This window comes from Sebastes fasciatus, chromosome 2, assembly GCF_043250625.1.
Source record: "Sebastes fasciatus isolate fSebFas1 chromosome 2, fSebFas1.pri, whole genome shotgun sequence".
Taxonomy (NCBI): domain Eukaryota; kingdom Metazoa; phylum Chordata; class Actinopteri; order Perciformes; family Sebastidae; genus Sebastes; species Sebastes fasciatus.
In genome coordinates, this window is record NC_133796.1 from 15,848,898 (window position 1) to 15,867,406 (window position 18,509).

The following is an 18,509-nucleotide window of genomic DNA, read 5'->3' on the forward strand; positions in this document are numbered from 1 at the left end:
GCCATTATAACTCTCACTTATAGCAGTCTGCTTAGCTGAGTGGGCAGTGATTGGTTCAACCAAGGGGACAGAAGGGTGGTGGGAGGTAAAACCATTTCACCCAAAAAAAACAATGTCTGGCTATAGATGTTTGTTCTTTTATTAATAAGAACAAGCTGCAAAAATATAATTTCAATAACGTTAGCTTGTTGATGTCCATTCACTTGTTCCAAAGTCCAGCTCTTGTGCTGAATTTGTATTGATTAATAACTGGTACATATTATATTAAAAGGCTATATCACTCACACACATATCACTTATTGAAACTTTAACAATTACTCAAGAGCATAAGTAGTTAGATACTCGCTACATTACTTTAGTTACTCAGCCCAGTCTAGCATTAGAGTTCAGAGGTATTCACCGTATTGATCATCAACAGCTGAGCTAGAGGTCCTGTCCTCACAGGAGTTCAAACACCCCCCCAAGCCTGAACAAAACCAGGTGCTAAATGTGGGTTTACAAGTGAATAACATTAGCAAGCAAGCTGAGACGACACAACATGTAAATAAATCACATTCCTCCTCTTCTGGGAGACGCTAATCACCTTCAGCATAACACCTTAAAGTGACGTATACAAAGGCCATGGAAGCTGTCTGGGAGATCCGGTTATATGTTGAAAATACATAAAGTCATCAAATGCCACTAAAATGAAGGTTATAAATCTACAAAAACTTAAAAGAACTCTAGTCCAGTTAACACAGCGATGAATGTCTATTCTAGCAGCAGGGCTGAGCTGTTATCAGCTGCTCCAACAGGAAATTTCAGTATTGGGGATAAAAGGACAGTAAAAGCAATGTGCTTCTGGTCCATGAAATCAGTTTTACTTCATAAATCTCCATGAAATCCTTGTTTCGATTGCATTCGGAGCAGCATGACGATAAAGGGCCGATGAGGGACTGCTAAAGATTGAGCAATTCAGCTACACAGTGCTTTTGCCGGACTAAATTTCACTTAAACAGCCCCAATATTTACTTTTTCACAACTAAACTTCAACAGTCCATCTGATACATAACTAATAAATAGAGGATTTAGAGCAAAAACAGGTTTTCTTACTTTGTAAACTAACTTAAACTGTTTGAATCCTAAACCTTTTAAGTGGATTCCTCAGTCAAGGGTGGAAAGGTTATTTTCATACCGTTTATGAAATACAGCGCTATGTACGGCACTTTGTGTGAACAAGGGCTCCCACATTTCCTCTCATCCAGCCCACCTGGGAACGGGACAGAGGGGACTAAAGAGGAAGGATTCAGCTGAGCAGACTGCTCCCAGCACCAAGAAGGCAGACTCCTAAATAAATCACGACCGGGTTAAAAATAAACTGTAAAAAGTTGAGGATGTCTGGTGCTAAAACGGCTCATTGCTTTCGTAGGAATGTACAGCAGCTTACAGGTAATATGTCTATCAGAGACAAATCTCCAGGATATCCTCTCAAAGAGGCCTTTGAGTAGTTTTTAATATGGACGACCTCGTCATAACAAGCTGAACACAACACAGACTTTACAAAAACATCTTTCCAGCCAGACAGGTTTGTTTTTGCTTCTGAAAACAAATTCATATAGAGCAGGAAATGAAATGTTAAAAGTAAACATGTTAAAGGAGATTTAAATGTCAACAGAAGCAAAGGAATCGATAGGACATCGACTACTACTAAGCTGCTTGCTTTCTCTTTTTCTCCTAAGCTACAGACCAAACCCACACATAAGACACAGCCACAGAGAGAGAAAAAATTTCTTATATTGTCTCTCCAATATCATTTCTAGCCTGCAGTCAGAAACCAGCCGAGGCCTCCGTGTCAGCACACAACAGAAGAGACTTTAACCCGGGATAAAATAGAAAACCTTTATGCACGCTCCAACTTTGAGGTCTGTAATATGGGACAGCTGCACACTAAAGGTTCAGGATCCTGACGCCTGGGGACAAACTTCCTGTGAAAGGAGACAAATTTGCTAATCAAGAGCCATTGATTTAACGTATGCCTCTCCGTTTCCTCTATGCAAATGTGTTTATGATAGCAAGCAGCTGATAATGTATATGTTGCAACACGGTATTGATTTGGCACTTCTCCAATCCTTTACAATAAGGGTGTTACAAAAACAACGAAGACAGATAAGAAGTGAAAATATCTAAAAAACTGGTGTATTTTGATGCAAATAAAAATTACAAATTTCGAAGTCTTTTATTTTGTTTAAATGACCAACTCCTGAATGCACTTTGGATGCTTTATATTTGTAGTATATTATCCAGAAAGGCTGAAATCTTAAGATAGCAGGCATTATTTCCTGGACACAGTATTATCTGCCATCCCGAGTTTATTTGACAGTAATGCGAACGTCTCTGAGAATTGAAACCAACAGCGTTTACTGAATTATTGATTCACATGTGTGATCCCAGAGTGATAATATGAGGATACTGACGTTTCCTGCATGTATTATTAATTATTCATTGAATCATCTTTCTGTTGACGACTGGCTGTAATGCATCCTGCTGTGGTATGTCCCTGGTGCATTCAAATACACAATGATGACTTTCCAACAACAAAATTATAGGAAAATACTGACTAACAAAATTTGGATTTTACTCAAGAGACATCAAACTTCCTATGAAAGGCAGTCACTTCCCACGACCCCAATATGACTCACTCGCTAGTGGTTCAAACCGCCATCGGGTAAAAGCGAATACGGATCAAAGTTTCCTTTTACAGACACAAAGTGAACTTACTAAACTAGAAAGCAGTTCAGCTCAGTGATGGCATGTTCAATGTGCTAATTTAGTAACAGATAATGTGTAGAATTTGTTGATCTGCAACTGGATTCAAATCTTGGATTTTGTTGAATTTACAGAGCAAATTAGTGAAAGCTCTGTTACTTGTAATGTAACATGAAAGCCATTTTGCTAAAACACTCAAACAATAGTTATTAGCTATTACTGGTTTGAAAGAATAAGGGCTTGTGTCCACATTGGGTGTTTTTCTGAGCGCCAGCGTCTTTTTTCAATTGTTCCAAATGAGGAGAGAGCATATGCTCGCCACATGCAAAAGAAAATAGAAGATCCCATAGACGTCAATGCAATTTGACGTATGTTTGGATTGTAATTTTGACAAATTCCTATGCATTCATCTCTTGTTATACAAACGTTTGTTTTATACACATGTCTAAATTATTTTACGACCTTGCCTGAAACTGAGCGTTCGCGATTCGTTAATAAATTAAGGTTGATCGCCGCCATGTCCCTTCAGTCTTTTCCCGTCCAACACAGTGGCTGGATATGGCCTATCCAGACATTTATATATATATTTGATTGAATCACGTTCGGCTAAGTATTGTCTGTAATTAACCAGCCTGTTAATAACCAACTGTTTGATCTGTAGGCTGAGATTTAGTTGGAGACGACAGTCTGATGCTGCTATAATGTTAATGCATGACTGTATTACTGCAGCAGCCTCACACTCAAACTAACGTTAGCTAGCCATGCTAGTCACTGTCACCAGCATCATTTAGCGATTTACCACACTGACAGTGAATATTAACGTATCGTATATGCCTGAAATCTCAGTGTGAAAGCCTCGGTTAACCCGCTAGACAACAGCTTTTCATCATTTTCTCTCCTGTAACAGCGAGTTTCTTTCCCCCAAAAGGGAGCTCAGCCTCAGCGATGACGCCATGCTGGTCTGGTCTATAACTTGGAGCCATAAAGCCCCTCAATTATATATTTATTAGGACATGGCAGGGGAACAAATCGGAGATCAGCCTTTTTGGATTTATTGTTGGTACAACCAAATACACAGCAACTCTTCGGCATAGCGTTATTACTATTACCGGTTTGTTTAAAGTAGAAGTTTGCAGACATGTTTCAACGTCTTCTGTTTACTCTGTTACCGTCTATGAGGGACACGGGATTGTTTTACCCCAAAAGGGGGGCGTGGTCATTCGAACCTATACTCTGGATGATGTATTGCCGATCTGATGTATTGTCTCCGATGGATTGAGCGATGTCAAGCTCATTCATGAGGGCAAGCATCCTTCAGTTGGTGCTCATGTTGAAAAAAACAATGTCAAACAAAGAGATCGCCCAAATAGACGGTAAACAGTAGGGGGAGATGCTAGTCTATCATACAACGGTGGTTAGAGTGGTGATATGTTGTCCAGATATTGTTGTCATAGAAACATTAAAAAGCACTCAGAGCGCTTGGATGAATCGCTCCCCAGTGCCCTGCCAGCGCCCTTCTGCCAGACAAAGACGCTATATGGACACAGGCCCTAAAGAGTTAACCAAATAAAATAACCCGGTGCATGCCTTAATCTGCTCATAATTAAGTTATTAGAATGCATATTAACGCGCTGACTGACTGTTCCACCTCTTTGCATCAAGCCTCCTTTTCACATTATAATCAGGTACAAGGCTGGACATTGAATGTGCCCTAATTGGCTTTACATGACCCTGAGCAGGTCCGTCTTAATTGTTTAACTACACTACGTGCACCGTTTCCATGATCCCATCATGCCCGTGTCTCTGAGTTAAAGGCATTCATTAAAATGCTGTGATGAACTGCAGGATCCACGTCCCTCTGTGTTGTCTTCAGGTTAGTAACGGGACTTGTCTTTCTGTGACATCTATCCCAACATGCTATACACACACACACATCGTTGAAATGAAGAGCGAAGACGATGTGACACCACTTTAAGAGCGGTCCAAAGCTCGAATAGGCTCTGATATTCAAACTCCCTTTTACATTTGTGCACATACTGCTCAGCTTTGCCACGCAGGTTGGAGCAATTATCATTTCAAACGAGCGAGTGAAGCAGAACTGGCAGAGGAGATAAGTGCTTAAAGGAGAGCTGGGGTCACCTTATTCCCTATGATACAGCGTTGCCCTTGCCTCAAATTATTCAAGCCTGACGGGGAACAGTGGGAGATCGGTTCTTGAAAAACCCGCAAAGCGTCAATAATGAGCTGTACGTGTCTGTCAGAATACAGTGTGATAGGAGGCCTCATTTCTCCCACTTGATCACAGCCGTGTTACAGAACTTACGGGAACCTTTGGAGATCCGCAATGATTACTATTAGACTGCAAACTCATTGGAAAATAGATTACACTCATCTCCTGTTGTTGCTTCTTTGTTGAAAAAAGTTCTCTCCACACTTTTATCCTGATGATGCATTTAATGAAGTGCGCTGACCAATCAGGAAATCCTCGTGATTAGAGTTGAACATTTTGCTTCTGGTAGGAATATAACAAAATAGAGACAGAGAGGAATTTAGATTTCCACTTGCTTAAGGCTCCACAGCTCGACAGACTGCAATTTAATGACTGTCTAAGACGTCAGCGGTGAGAAAAAAAGAAAGAAAAAGCATTTCATTTATTTCCCTGCCACTCTGGCCTTCCTTGTGACTTTCTAACAAAGATGTATAGAGAGCAGTTGTTGCTATCAAAGCTAGAAATGGCCACAACAGCACAGGACAACATCTCATTCGTCTGCCGGGCTGATGATGATGTCAGTCAAGTCTGTGAACAAACTCTGTGGCGTGACAAAGGAGAGTTGAAGATTTACAGTCATGTAATCACACAATGGAGGCCTTTGTGAGGTCTCTGGACCACGCTGTGTTAGCATCACAGTTCATCTGCTAATTACGCCATCAAATCCAAAGACTTGGCGATCCATAGTAGGCTATTCATCTCATGACTTAAACATCGAGTTGGGGGGGCACGATTAATCCCCGCAGTTAAACCGATGTGAGGACTCATTTCTTTACGCGATTTGACAAGCAGGGCAATAGGATTTAAAAAGCGGATCAGATGACGATATTCTGTCTCTTGGCCCCTGCTTCACCTTTGCAAACCCACACTGCAATCACGTCAGTGTGTTCAGGTATGAACGCTGACGATCGTAACCACGAGCCTCGACCACAAGATTGTTGAGATTACTCATTCCAGGTGGAGACATGACACAGTTTGAGTCGTTTCTCCGCTTTGCCGCCTCAAGGCTGTTGGCTGTTTACTCTCTGCAAACATGTCGACATCAAAAGGAACAGCTGAAGCACTTCTGCTTTGTTTACTGTCAGGGGCTCCGTCTTTGTCTCCGCGAGCAGTCACCGCCAATAAAGGAAGTAATAAGTCAACAGTGTGGTCCCTCCTGGCAACAGTCCCACTGATGATAGCTGATACATGGAACAGATAAGGAACGGTCTCATAATGGAGTTATTCACCTAGAACAGTTAACGGCGTAATGATAATAATTAGAAATTAGAAAGATGGATGACATTATGATGAATTGATTTCCAATGAAAAAGCGATAAAGGTAAGGGACTGTATGAAAATTATTTGGGTGGGGAGAAGGGCTGAATCTTATGTTTCCCTCCCCAGCGTCAATATTTGGATCCTTCTTTAGTAGTGCAATACTCCCCCTCGTCAAATATGTCATACAGTAATACTTAAACAGTGGACTGTAAATTGGTACAACTCATTTGATCCTGCACCCTAATTAATATGCACCCTAAATATTAATATCTTAATGAAACAATAATAAAATATAGCCCCTGATGCCATATTTAAAAGGAACAATGTGTAACATTTAGGGGGATCTATTGGCAGAAATGTTTTCGTTACCTTAGAATGAGCAGTTTATATCTACATATGGAGCGGGTCCTCTTCACGGAGCTGGCCACCACGTTTCTACAGTCGCTCAGAACGGACAAACCAAACACTGGCTCTAGAGAGGGCCATTCACGTTTTTGCGTTGGCCACCGTAGTTCTCCTACACGCTTGGCACACGGGAGAAGTTTCAGTTGGTTGCATTCTGCAACCTCTAACCTTTAAGGTTATATTAGAAATTGCAAAATGTATTGCAATAACTTCACAAATTGGTGCATAACGCAACAAACACCTTTTTTTTTTTTACAAAAAATCTGTAAAATCTGTAACGATGTATGATGTATATTACTTATATTGCAAGGGAAGACTGAAATAAAATATAAATCCAAAGTGACAAAAAGAAAAGACCCTCCACTGCTCTCTTAACAAAGTCAGATTACCCCGTCAACCAAAAGAAAAATGACAAAACCCTCTCCTTTTCTGACCCCCCCTTCCTCCCCTAATAATTTTCATACAGTCCCTAATATAAATTTTTTTTCTTTACTGAAGCATCCTTGAATCAGTACATGCTTGTAGCTTTCTATAGCTTCACATAAAGTTACTTGATACCTGATATACCCAACAAGTGGACACATGGATGGAAGCACTGCAGTGTGGTTTATTAATGTGTTAGAATAGAAGCTTTAAGAAAGAAAGAAAACTGCAGTATTCCCTTCAATAAATGGCTTGCTTATCTCTTCTAAGCAATAAAGGACACTTTTTATTCACTGCAAGTGCCCCCTAATAACTTCCCCCTCCTGCCACATGTCAGAATACAAGCTCTTTGTTTGTATAGCAAAATAATACGGTTATATTTTGTAATTTCATATGTAAATACTGAATCTCAATCTATCTTGGGGGCAAAATAAAAACACAATGACTGTATCCATATCGCTCCAATTGAAATATAAGACGTAGATATCAGCGTATTCACAAGGAAAAACATTCCAGGCACACAGAAAGTCTGTTTTCCATTACAAAAGTCACAGTTTATCTTTTTTCTCTGCATTTCTTTCAAAACAAGAGAGGGAAAATGGGGGAAGACATTTATTTCTCTCTGGAGAGGAACATGTTATATAATATGTTTCCATCCAAAGACAGCCACCTCAGTTAAGGCCTCATCCAAGTTGATGCAGAGGGCACTTCTGGCAAACTCAAACACTTGTCAAACGGACACAGTGCAGTGATATAAACCTTAACAACCCGGCTTTGCAGCTTGATCCCAAACGCGGTTAAACACGGCTCTGTCACGGCTCAACTTTATTATGCGAGTGTGAACACGCTCCTCTATTACAACTAAAGGAATACTAGAAATATCATATCTAAGTTTATAGTTGCTATTCTGGCCCTCTCAACCATTTCTCCTCTGCTCAATCTCAGACTTAACATTATTAGACTGTAGAATATTGCATTAACCTTTCATAAGGTGTCCAAATATAGAATAGAAATGCTATTAAGATACATGACATGTTGAGTTTCCAGTGTAAACACAGCACAAACCACATTTAATGAAGGAAAGTATACTCTCTCTATACATACACACACATTTGCTAAACAGCGTTGAGCAAATACACCGTACGTCTAATAGGACTGGCGTAATCCTGTGGTTGAGCTGTGATATGTGTGGACTTTACAGCTAGAGGCACATGACAGCAGTCTCATACGGACCGGTCAAATGAAAGTGGAGCACATGTTTTTACTATCAAAAAACAGATTTGTTTGTGAAAGTAATACCAGACTCTGCAAAGCGCAAACAACAGGGGAAGGTAGAAGAGGCAATTAGAGAAATTAATTTCAGGTTCATGTGCTCGGCCCCATAGGGACATCACCTGCGTTCAGAGAGCCCTCCTTTGGCCCCCACCGTCTAAACCCCTGCAGGGCCTGGTCAGCCTTTCTACAGCACCTGCAGGTCACACTGAATATGAATGGCCTCGTAACTGGCAGACAAAGCTATGCGTAGACACAGCAGAGACGGTCGGTCAAACGGGGCTACAGCCAGGTTTTAGTGAATGCAAATGCGAACAGTTAAACCTTATCGCCCTTGTGTCAAAGCGAGGTGGGACTTTTCACAGTTTAGGTTGCATTAACGGTAGGAATTCTTGCAAATTCTTGCAAATGACGTGCCTTTCACTGCCTAAGCTGCACGTAGCTCTTTCTATTTGGGATGGACAACAACCCCTTTTTAAACTCATGTGCACTAACTCAACTCAGCTGATGGAAAGGCAGTAGGGTGATCAGATGCCAACAAACCAAATGTGGGACAAAGAGTATGTTTGTGTGGGACAATGTGGGACACGTTACCAAGGCTGAGAGGTAGTCTACAATTCTGGTATAATGTCTATCTAACCTAAATAAAATACATTTCTATTCTGCCTTTTATCTTGTAACATATCTATGCTTTGCCCGAATGCATCCATAGATCCGCACATCTGTTTTTGAGCTGCACGCTTCCTGTGAGACTCACATGAACTGTGTCGCTTCATGTCGTGTGCCCCCGCCCCCCCCACCCCCCGTGTGAAATTTTAAAATAACTGGCAAATTTCACAAAAAAACTCTGAGAATCGCCTTCCACCGGCTTCTTAATACTTATAAGTAGTTTCACAGTCGTTGTCGTAGCTGCTCTTCCTTTTCTTTGTGGTAGTTTCCATCATATTCTGCCTAAATCTGCATAGCGTGTGACTTTGCGGTGACTCGCAATTTTTCTCCGTTGGGCATAGCGTAGCCAAGACGGTTAAATGTTAACCTGCACTTGACCCACGTGTGCGCAGTTTGACAGCAAACACAGACAGCCCCACGTGATGATAGCCTTCCCTGCTTTCTTCACAGCCATTTGATGAAAGTCAGATTTTTAAAAAAGCGTCTGTCCTGCAGTGGTTTGAATTTTGAAAACTAGAGTAAATCAAAATGTGGGACATCGTCTCAACATGTGGATAAAAATGCTGTGTAGTCCCTCGTAAAGTGGGACACCTGGTCACCCTAAAAAGGCAGCGTGGCTGGCTTCAGGCCTGCCTCGTCCTGGGTGCAATCTGGCCTCAGCCCTGTGAAATGACTTGTTTTCCCACATGTCCACACTGACCTGGAGGCTGCAAACAGGAACACGCAAGTTCCCATCAGTTTGTACTGAGCCCTTCCAGCCCCTCTGGACACTACATGGGGCTATCACTAAACCTCCTGGGGGTTAAATACAACCAGAGTGCGTACTCCCCTCCCCGGTTTCCACTTCCCTTCCAACTCTTTCTACCACAACCTCTCCACATGCTGACCATTCCTCTGAAGTTGTTACAGTGGGTGGAGTGTTGGGTGGAGTCTGCCTGTTTGTTTTGAGTGTTTGAATGTGTGTGCGTGATTGTGTGGGCGGGGGTCTGTGTGTGTTGTGCATATGTGTGTGTGTTTTTCAGAGAAAAGAGAGGAGGGAGGATGGATTTTATCACGCAAGATGCTTTTGCAAGTGCTTTTCAGAGAAAAGGTTTGTTTACAGTAAGAGAGCCAGAGACTATCGGTGTTATTAGTGTTACTGATACAGTATCGCACACTGGTAAAGGGGAGCAGGAGAACAGCAGAGGCCCAAAGGGGAAAAGACCGTTCTACCGGTCAGTTACAGTCAGATTCCAGCAAAGCATATCAGCACCATCTAAACACCCAGGCTTTGGCTCTCCAGATTTGCTCCCATCAGTTCAGGATAAAGTACACATTAGAGGATGCTTTTATCCAGGGTGTTTGTTTCATAGAACTGCAGAGTGATATGAGAGGCATGTCAACACATTTTTACAACACGCCAGCAGAGATAAGAGGAGGCGGCTATTTGGAAGTGAATAACAGGAAGGTGTCATTAAGCAAGTGTAAAGCTGGACAGAGTCAATTCCAAAAGGCTCCACATGGTGTTCACAGACCTGTATGTTATTAAACAGGCCTTTTAGCAAGCAGCAGCAATTTTTTTTTTGCCAATGTTTCTTTTAAATCTGGTGCAAATAAAGCCAATGCAACAGAAGTGTTTGTTGTTTCTTTGGGTTGAATGCTAATAGCAGCTGTTTAATCATATGGTTGGATGGAAAACAACACTGGGTCCAGTCCATCAGGCAGTCTAGTCCACACCTACACATACTGCTTTTACAACAGGGCTGCAAATCACTGCTAATGCTGCAATTTAATTAGATTTTATAACAGATTTTGGGGATTTTGCTCAAGAGCAATGAGTGCAGGAGACCCTCATTAAGCACATCCTTGATGGAAATGACATTGAAGCAGCTCTGAGGTGATGCAAAACCACAAACTGTGTGTAGGGATACATTAAAAGTCTGGGTTAATGCAACAGAAGTGTTTCTGGTTTGTTGTTTCTTTGAGTTGAATGCTAATAGCAGCTGTTTAATCACATGGTTGGATGGAAAACAACACTGGGCCAGTCCATCAGGCAGTCTAGTCCCCACCTACACATACACTGCTTTTTACAACAGTGCTGCAAATCACTGCTAATGCTGCATTTTAATTAGATTTTATTAATCACATTTTGGGGATTTTGCATTAAGAGCAAGCAGAATAGAGTGCAGGAGACCCTCATTAAGCACATCCCTGATGGAAATGACATTGAAGCAGCTCTGAGGTGATGCAAAACCACAAACTGTATGTAGGGATGCATTAAAAATCTGGGTTAATATCGACTATTGTGAGTCAAAAAACACCACCAATCTATGCAATTTCTCCGAAAAACCTTCATTACGCGCAAAAGCTCCAATATTAGAACACATTGTCTCAGCTGAATAGTTAATTTTACATTTATGCCAGACTAAAAACGTCCACAAAGCATTCTCCCCAGAAAAAAAACACATAAATGTACTAAATTTAGGTGCAATTCAGATTCCCTGTCTCATCTCTCCCTGTTGTAAAGGTGTTTAACCTGATAAACCGAGGCGCACCGAGCAGGCACATGAAGACCTTACCATCCACGAGCTGCAGCACAAAAAGAAAAAAAGGAAAATCTCGGTCACACCTCAAGTCGTCTTGGAAAAACTGTCGAAAAAAAATGGACCGTAACAGCATGTAAATCCGCATAAGCGTTAGAGTCCGTTTAGTGCGTCCAGCGAAGTGAAGTCCATCATCCGTGGTGCGTTTAAAGACGAGCCTCCTTTCTGTTACAGACTGAAGAGAGGCTGGTTTGCTTTCAAGCTGGAAACTTTAGCTCCTCCTACAGCACACGCTGCCTTGTAAAGAGCCTGAAGCACACATGATCCACTCACTCCCTCAACAAATAACTTCTAGTTAAATAAAGCAAGAAAATAGCACCTACATTTCAGATTATATGTCTTTTTCCCCCCATGTGTCGGAGGGAAATAGGTCTGAAGTAGCCTACAAGTGTTTGTGAACTATGCAAAAATACAGAAATCTCATAGACAAAAAAATATGCATACACACACTCATACACTTGAAAGGCTACTCTATCAAAAAGTAAGCACGACTACAAGCCAAGTATTCTGTAGGCCGATAAGGCAAGAATACTTAGACTTTTCTGTATACTTGTCAGTATAAACCAAATATACTTATACTTTTTGTACTTGTAAGTATGAGTCAAGTATACTTAGACTTTTCTATATACTTGTCAGTATAAACCAAGTATACTTAGACTTTTTGTACTTGTCAGTATGAGCCAAGTATACTTAGACTTTTCTATATACTTGTCAGTATAAACCAAGTATACTTAGACTTTTTGTACTTGTAAGTATGAGTCAAGTATACTTAGACTTTTTGTACTTGTCAGTATGAGTCAAGTATACTAAGACTTTTCTGTACTTGTCAGTATAAGCCAAGTACACTTCGGCTTTTCTGTATACTTGTCAGTATAAACCAAGTATACTTAGACTTTTCTGTACTTGTCAGTATAAGCCAAGTATACTTATGTATACTTTTGTTAAGTATATCTATGATAAGTACATAAAAAGTTAACTGAAAATATACTCTCTTATTTTAATTTTACTAATAGCACAGTTGGATAAACTTCTTTGGGGTATTTTGTGTTACGTAACAATGTCTTATTGGAAACGCCTAAATGATTTGTTGCAAGGAGCTGCACGTATTTATGCAAAGATTGTGAAAGCCTTTTATTGGACTTTTGTCCAAACTTGGAACTTGAAAAAAAAAATTCTTGTTTGTTTTGTTTTTCATTTATATATGGCAGCATATTTGTAACACTATATAAAAGAGTGTAAAAACAACCCCCAAATTGCCGTGGGGCACAGAGGGTTATATGTCCCACGACAATTATAAAAGTCTAAAGTACAAGTGTTGCCAAATGCAGCAAATTTAATTTTACTGGACAAGAAAAAGTTATGCATACGTAACAATCTGTGCAGTATGTTGTCAACAACGTAGGCCTAGGAGTAGTGGATAGAGATGTGCATTTTCTTTTTGAAAGTATATCAAATGTGTTTTGCAGTATAAGAGACTCAAATCTTCTCTCAGATTTTGACAGTGACAGGTTTCAGGTTTCTGTGCTGAGAGGAAGTTTTCCTGCTCTCTTCTTGGGTATCAGTGTCCCCCCTTTTCTCTCTTCTCAGCGCTACCCTGCAACCGTCAAACAATGAATGACAACTGAGAGTGCCACCACAAATAGAATTACATGGGATTATACGCAAAGGCAACCAGACTCAACCATTCATGTAATCTCTTTTTTAGTAAAAAGAACTGTGGACTCTGGTCATGTAGTTTTCCTTTAGAAGCTCAAAACAACAGACATCCTGTCTGCACATTCTGCTCAGGACGTCCAATCAAAATGATTATTATCTTTTCTTGACAAGAACGGACACAAAACAAATTATCATGCATAACACAAAACCACTCTTCACACCCGCAGGGGGAGAAGATAACATTAATAATTATTGTCCAGCTTCCTCGCTTTCGGTGGCATGAGAGACAATGTGAGAATTTGTCAGATATTTTGATTATTAACACCAAGAAATGTGACGACAGTATAACCAGGCCAGGAGCAGAACGCCGGAGGCTGCATCCTGATAGCCCGGTCTGACAGAACCACGACACTTTACTCTGGAGATGTTGTCACTCTCTGACTGGTTTTGCGTGACTGTGCAGCAGATAAAGCAAAGACCAACCACCCCCAACTGGAAAAATATGTGACAGGTGGGAGAACAAATTTATGGCACTTCATTCTCTCTCTCTCTCTGTCTTTCTTTTTCTTTCACTATGGGCATGTCTCTCTCTCTATGATATGATCTCTGATAGACAGATGCCAAGTCAAAGTTGCTCTCCTTTATCTGCCAGGTCCTCAGTAATCCCTCAAATTCAATCAAGGATTACTTCTGAGAAGATTAAAATCATCCAACTTGTGCAAAAGTCGCAGGCTTGCAACAACAGGGGGGCGGATGGACGACTCAGCAATATGAATTCCTCTAAAATGGGTGGAATTTTCTCTATCCTCCTCATCCTCATCCTCATCTGCAACCGCTTATCCCGTTAGGGGTCGCGGGGGGGCTGGAGCCGATCCCAGCCGACATTGGGCGAAGGCGGGGTACACCCTGGACAGGTCGCCAGTCCATCACAGGGCTGACACATAGAGACAGACAACCATTCACACTCACATTCACACCTACGGGCAATTTAGAGTCAACAATTAACCTAACCTGCATGTCTTTGGACTGTGGGAGGAAACCGGAGTACCCGGAGAAAACCCACGCTAACACGGGGAGAACATGCAAACTCCACACAGAAGGGTCCCAAGCCGGATTCGAACCTGCAACCCTCTAGCTGTGAGGCGCCAGTGCTAACCACTGCACCACCGTGCAGCCAGGAATTTTCTCTAATGCTTTTCTATTTGTTCTGCAGTGACATATGGTGCAATAATATTCTAATACATTAAGGTACAGAGTCCCTCAAATTGTGATTAAGTTCTCCAAAAACAAATGGATTAAAAAATTATGAGTGCAAATGAGCCTCTACCTCACACTGAAAAAAAGGAGACGACGTTAAAGTTGCACAGTCAGACATTGGCACTCCCAAACTGAAGATGCAATAACAAGATGCTGAGTAGCTCTGCGGCTTTGGGTGAAGCACTTTGATAAGAATTAAGTGGCCTCCTGGTAATAAGCACGCCAGGGTTTATTTGGAGCATTTTACACTTTGAAGAAATAATTTCATGACTTAGAAAAAGAAGAAAAACCATCAATTAGAGCTGTTTTTTTAAAGTCCTGAAGGTTGTATTTCACAAATGCTCAGCGGTTGTTGATCACATCACCCTTAATCTGCTGCTGCACTCAAATAATATCCCCTTGTCGTGGCACGCGAACGCACCGGGGAGCATACAGCAGCTATTCATATTAAGGTCACGGCCACCCGTGGAGCTTTTATTGGGGTTAAGTATATGACAGACTCTTTCAGTAATACACAACACCAGATTTGGAGGGTGTTGTGTGAATGTAGCGGCCCAATAGGCTTTTGTCAATGAGATCATGTCAATGTTTAGATAAACAGGCTCAAATGCGCTCTAAGTTTAGATGAGCTTGTATTGTGTGTATAGGGCGCAACACGAATGAGTCCTAAAACCTAGAAATGAGTTAGCATTTTAGCACTTCTGGTTCCCTCATCTGGAAGTCAATGGGTTTTCTGAATGGGTTTTTAGTTAGATGTCTGAAATAAGGTACGTGGTTAACACAAGCTGGAGATTTCAACGATTTGTTCTACAATATAAAATACATCAGTAAATACCCCACTCGTGAATTTTGAAAAATGTGAAAAACGTCATCACGCCGACTGGTCCCCCTTTACAGCCTTGTTGTGTATACTCGCGTTCATGTGACTGTGGTGTAGTTTGTCTTCAGCTTCGTTAGCTTTTTACTTCTGGCAATTGCAAAATTACTTATTAAATTCATTATTAAGCGTTATTTTTAGCCACGCTAGCGACGGGGCTTTAGGGATAGCAATGTTGGTCAATTGGTCAGTCCATCGCTTTGGTCAAGACCGAAATACCTCAACAACTATTGGATGGATTGCCATGACATTTGGTACAAAGAGTTCAAGTTCCAAGAGGGTAGATTCTAATGACCTGTAGCGCCATCTATAGGCCTACATTGTGTTGATGATAATTAGCAAATGTTAACACGCTAACACGCTAAACTAAGATGGTGAAATGGGTAAAGATTATACGAAACATCAACAAGTTAGCATTCTGACATTTAGCTCAAAGCACTGACTGACTCTTAAACCGCCCACACGTGATCAGCGGTAAAATCGCTCTGCGCTGGCTGTGCTATATATTGTTTTCCTATGGGAAGAGCGGTGCCGCCCGACTATACCCTTGAAGTGACGCACCACTCAAAATGCCACCAAGCATTGCTCTCAAAGCTCAAATTATTTCAACTTTGACCTTGGTTGTCACTTACCTTTCAAAGCACAACCAATGAAATAACAGCTACAACTGTTGTTGTTGCCTAGAAACAGTTAATGACGTTCCTTACGCACTTTTTGTTGGCATATTATACCCGCGCTGCGCTTTGCCTCTGCAAGGCTCTGCACCCTATACCTCGCGGTGAGCGAAGAGCAAATTTCTAATCATGTGACGGCAGCTCTAGTCTTGTTCATTGATTACTGGCTCGTTGGTGAACTGAATGGTGGTGGTCAATATTTTATGTCTTTATACATACAATGAAAACAGGTTATTGTTCAAAAATGTCTATGTAGTATGAGTAGTATCTGTTGGAGGGGGTGAAAACAAGAATTATTAACATGCAACAAGGTCGAACTCATGATTCATTGAGCACAAGGTGTGCTCCGCGTGACCAGTAATTATTAAGCTCTACCCCTGCAGACAGTGATGAAGTCAGAGCAGCCCAGTGCAGGTGCACAGCCCTATGACTCATCCCCGTGTACGCACCTTGTCCCGCTCCGACAGTCCCAAAAATGTCCCCACATCTCACTCACCCTCTCTCTCTCTCTCTACGTAGGAGGACCTCTCTCTTCACACTGATGATTCATGACTAGTCAACTGATGCAGCACCCCGCTCTGAAAGTGTCCCATTTGCTTCCTCTATAAATGATCCTGAGTCGAGTTGTTTTGACAGGTTGCTCATATATCATGGATAGGAATGACTTGCTGTTTTGATATCTTTAAATCAAGCTGTAAGTGCTGTTGGTTGTGACCATATGCTTTATGCACATTTGGGAAAGCGACGTAAACTAATGTTTCTTGGAACAAGATAAGAATCACAATAAATATGTTTGTCAGTAACTTTTGTACACATGTGAAACCAATATCATGCATTTTGTCAAATGGAAACCCGCATAACTCGGCCAATGAACTATACTTTGGACCCTGATACAGTTTAAATCAAAATAGCAAATAATCATATTTTCTAACTTACTCCTAGTAGTATCTTGTCATGCAGATAGTTGTGCTCACAGCAACAAAAGATGACATTTCAACAAGACGATTCATTGCTAACATGCTCTCACTGACAATGCTAGCATGTGGATGTTTAGCAGGTGTTGTTTACCATGTTCACCATCTTAGTTTAGCATGTTAGCATGCTAACACATGCTAATTAGCACAAGACATAAACGCTGTGTTCCAAATCCATACGAAGCTACATACTGATTCTAAGCAGGTTTTTATTGCTATGTAGTGTGTTCACACTGGAAAAGTGACAACAGTTTTTTTTTCTTGAGAGTGTTCCCCATAGTCCCACAATACTGTGCTGTGATCGGCTAGTACTCGTTGCTTCGACTGTTTGACTAATTTTACCTTCAAGGCTTTCTGCCATGAACCATGCTCTTTTACTAAACCTAACCAAGTAGCTTTGTGGCCTAAACCTAAGAACTATTTTCCCATAATGCAATTCACAAAGGAAATGGAGAAGCAGCTCACAGCTGAAAAACATAAAATAAGTAGTCGGTGTAACAGTGGGCAACTCCGGGGTCTGAGAAGTGAAACTAATGCTAAAGTGCCTTAAACTTGCATTCTTTCTAACAGCCAGCAGGGGGCGACTCCTCTGGTTGCAAAAAGAAGACTGTATAGAAGTGTCTGAGACAATGACTCTACTTCTCACTTGATTTATTACCTCAGTAAACATTTGTAAACATGAGTTTATGGTCTCAATCGCTAGTTTCACGTCTTCTTCAATACAGCATGATGTTCATTTAGTAAATTATGGTCCCATTTAGAGTCAAATAGACCATAAAGCAGGGTATGCTTTAGGGTGTGGCGACCTTGTGATTGACAGGTTGCTACCACGGCGTTGTCCGGTCTGGGAGTTGTCTGTGTTTTCATCTTACAACTTTAACCCTTTCACAGTGTGTTTTCAGTTCATGAAAGTTAATTATAAACTTTTTAAAATGTCTTATTCAGAGTTTGGTTGTATTTAGCTCCTCCCTCTCGTGTCACTTCTGGTTGCAAATAACCAAGATGACGACGGCCAAAAACCAATATGACGATGGTCAAAATGCCAAACTCGAGGCTTCAAAGCGGCAGTCCACAAACCAATGAGTGACGTCACGATGACTACATCTACTTATACAGTTTATGTGAGTGTAGGTGAAACAGCTCCCAAAATGTTTTGAAAACAGGAAAATAAGTATTAAATCTATTATGGAAAGACATAATGCTTGTGAAATTTTTTTTTAAATGTCATTTTCAATGCTGTGAGCACCACAAACACAATTCCTTTCACCTATTGGGGTCAAGGCAGAAATCTCAGGACCAAATACCCCAGTATAATATTAACACACAAAACCCAAACTATCTGCATGGATAGATACCATTAGAGGTAAGTGAGAGAAGATGTTTCATTTTTTTTATTTGGATGAACTAACCCTTTAAGAAACCAGGGAATGCACTTAGGTAGAGTTG

At 41.1% G+C, this 18,509-nt stretch overlaps 1 protein-coding gene across 1 annotated transcript in view; it reads right to left on the reverse strand.

Moving 5' to 3' along the window:
- sema4bb (sema domain, immunoglobulin domain (Ig), transmembrane domain (TM) and short cytoplasmic domain, (semaphorin) 4Bb) overlaps nucleotides 1-11,802 on the reverse strand; it is a 53,023-nt gene extending 41,221 nt beyond the window's left edge. The window contains exon 1 of the mRNA XM_074611506.1: nucleotides 11,602-11,802. The gene's annotated coding sequence lies outside the window, so the exon portion shown is untranslated. The remainder of the gene's footprint in view (nucleotides 1-11,601) is intronic.
- Between the last annotated feature and the right edge of the window lie 6,707 nt (nucleotides 11,803-18,509).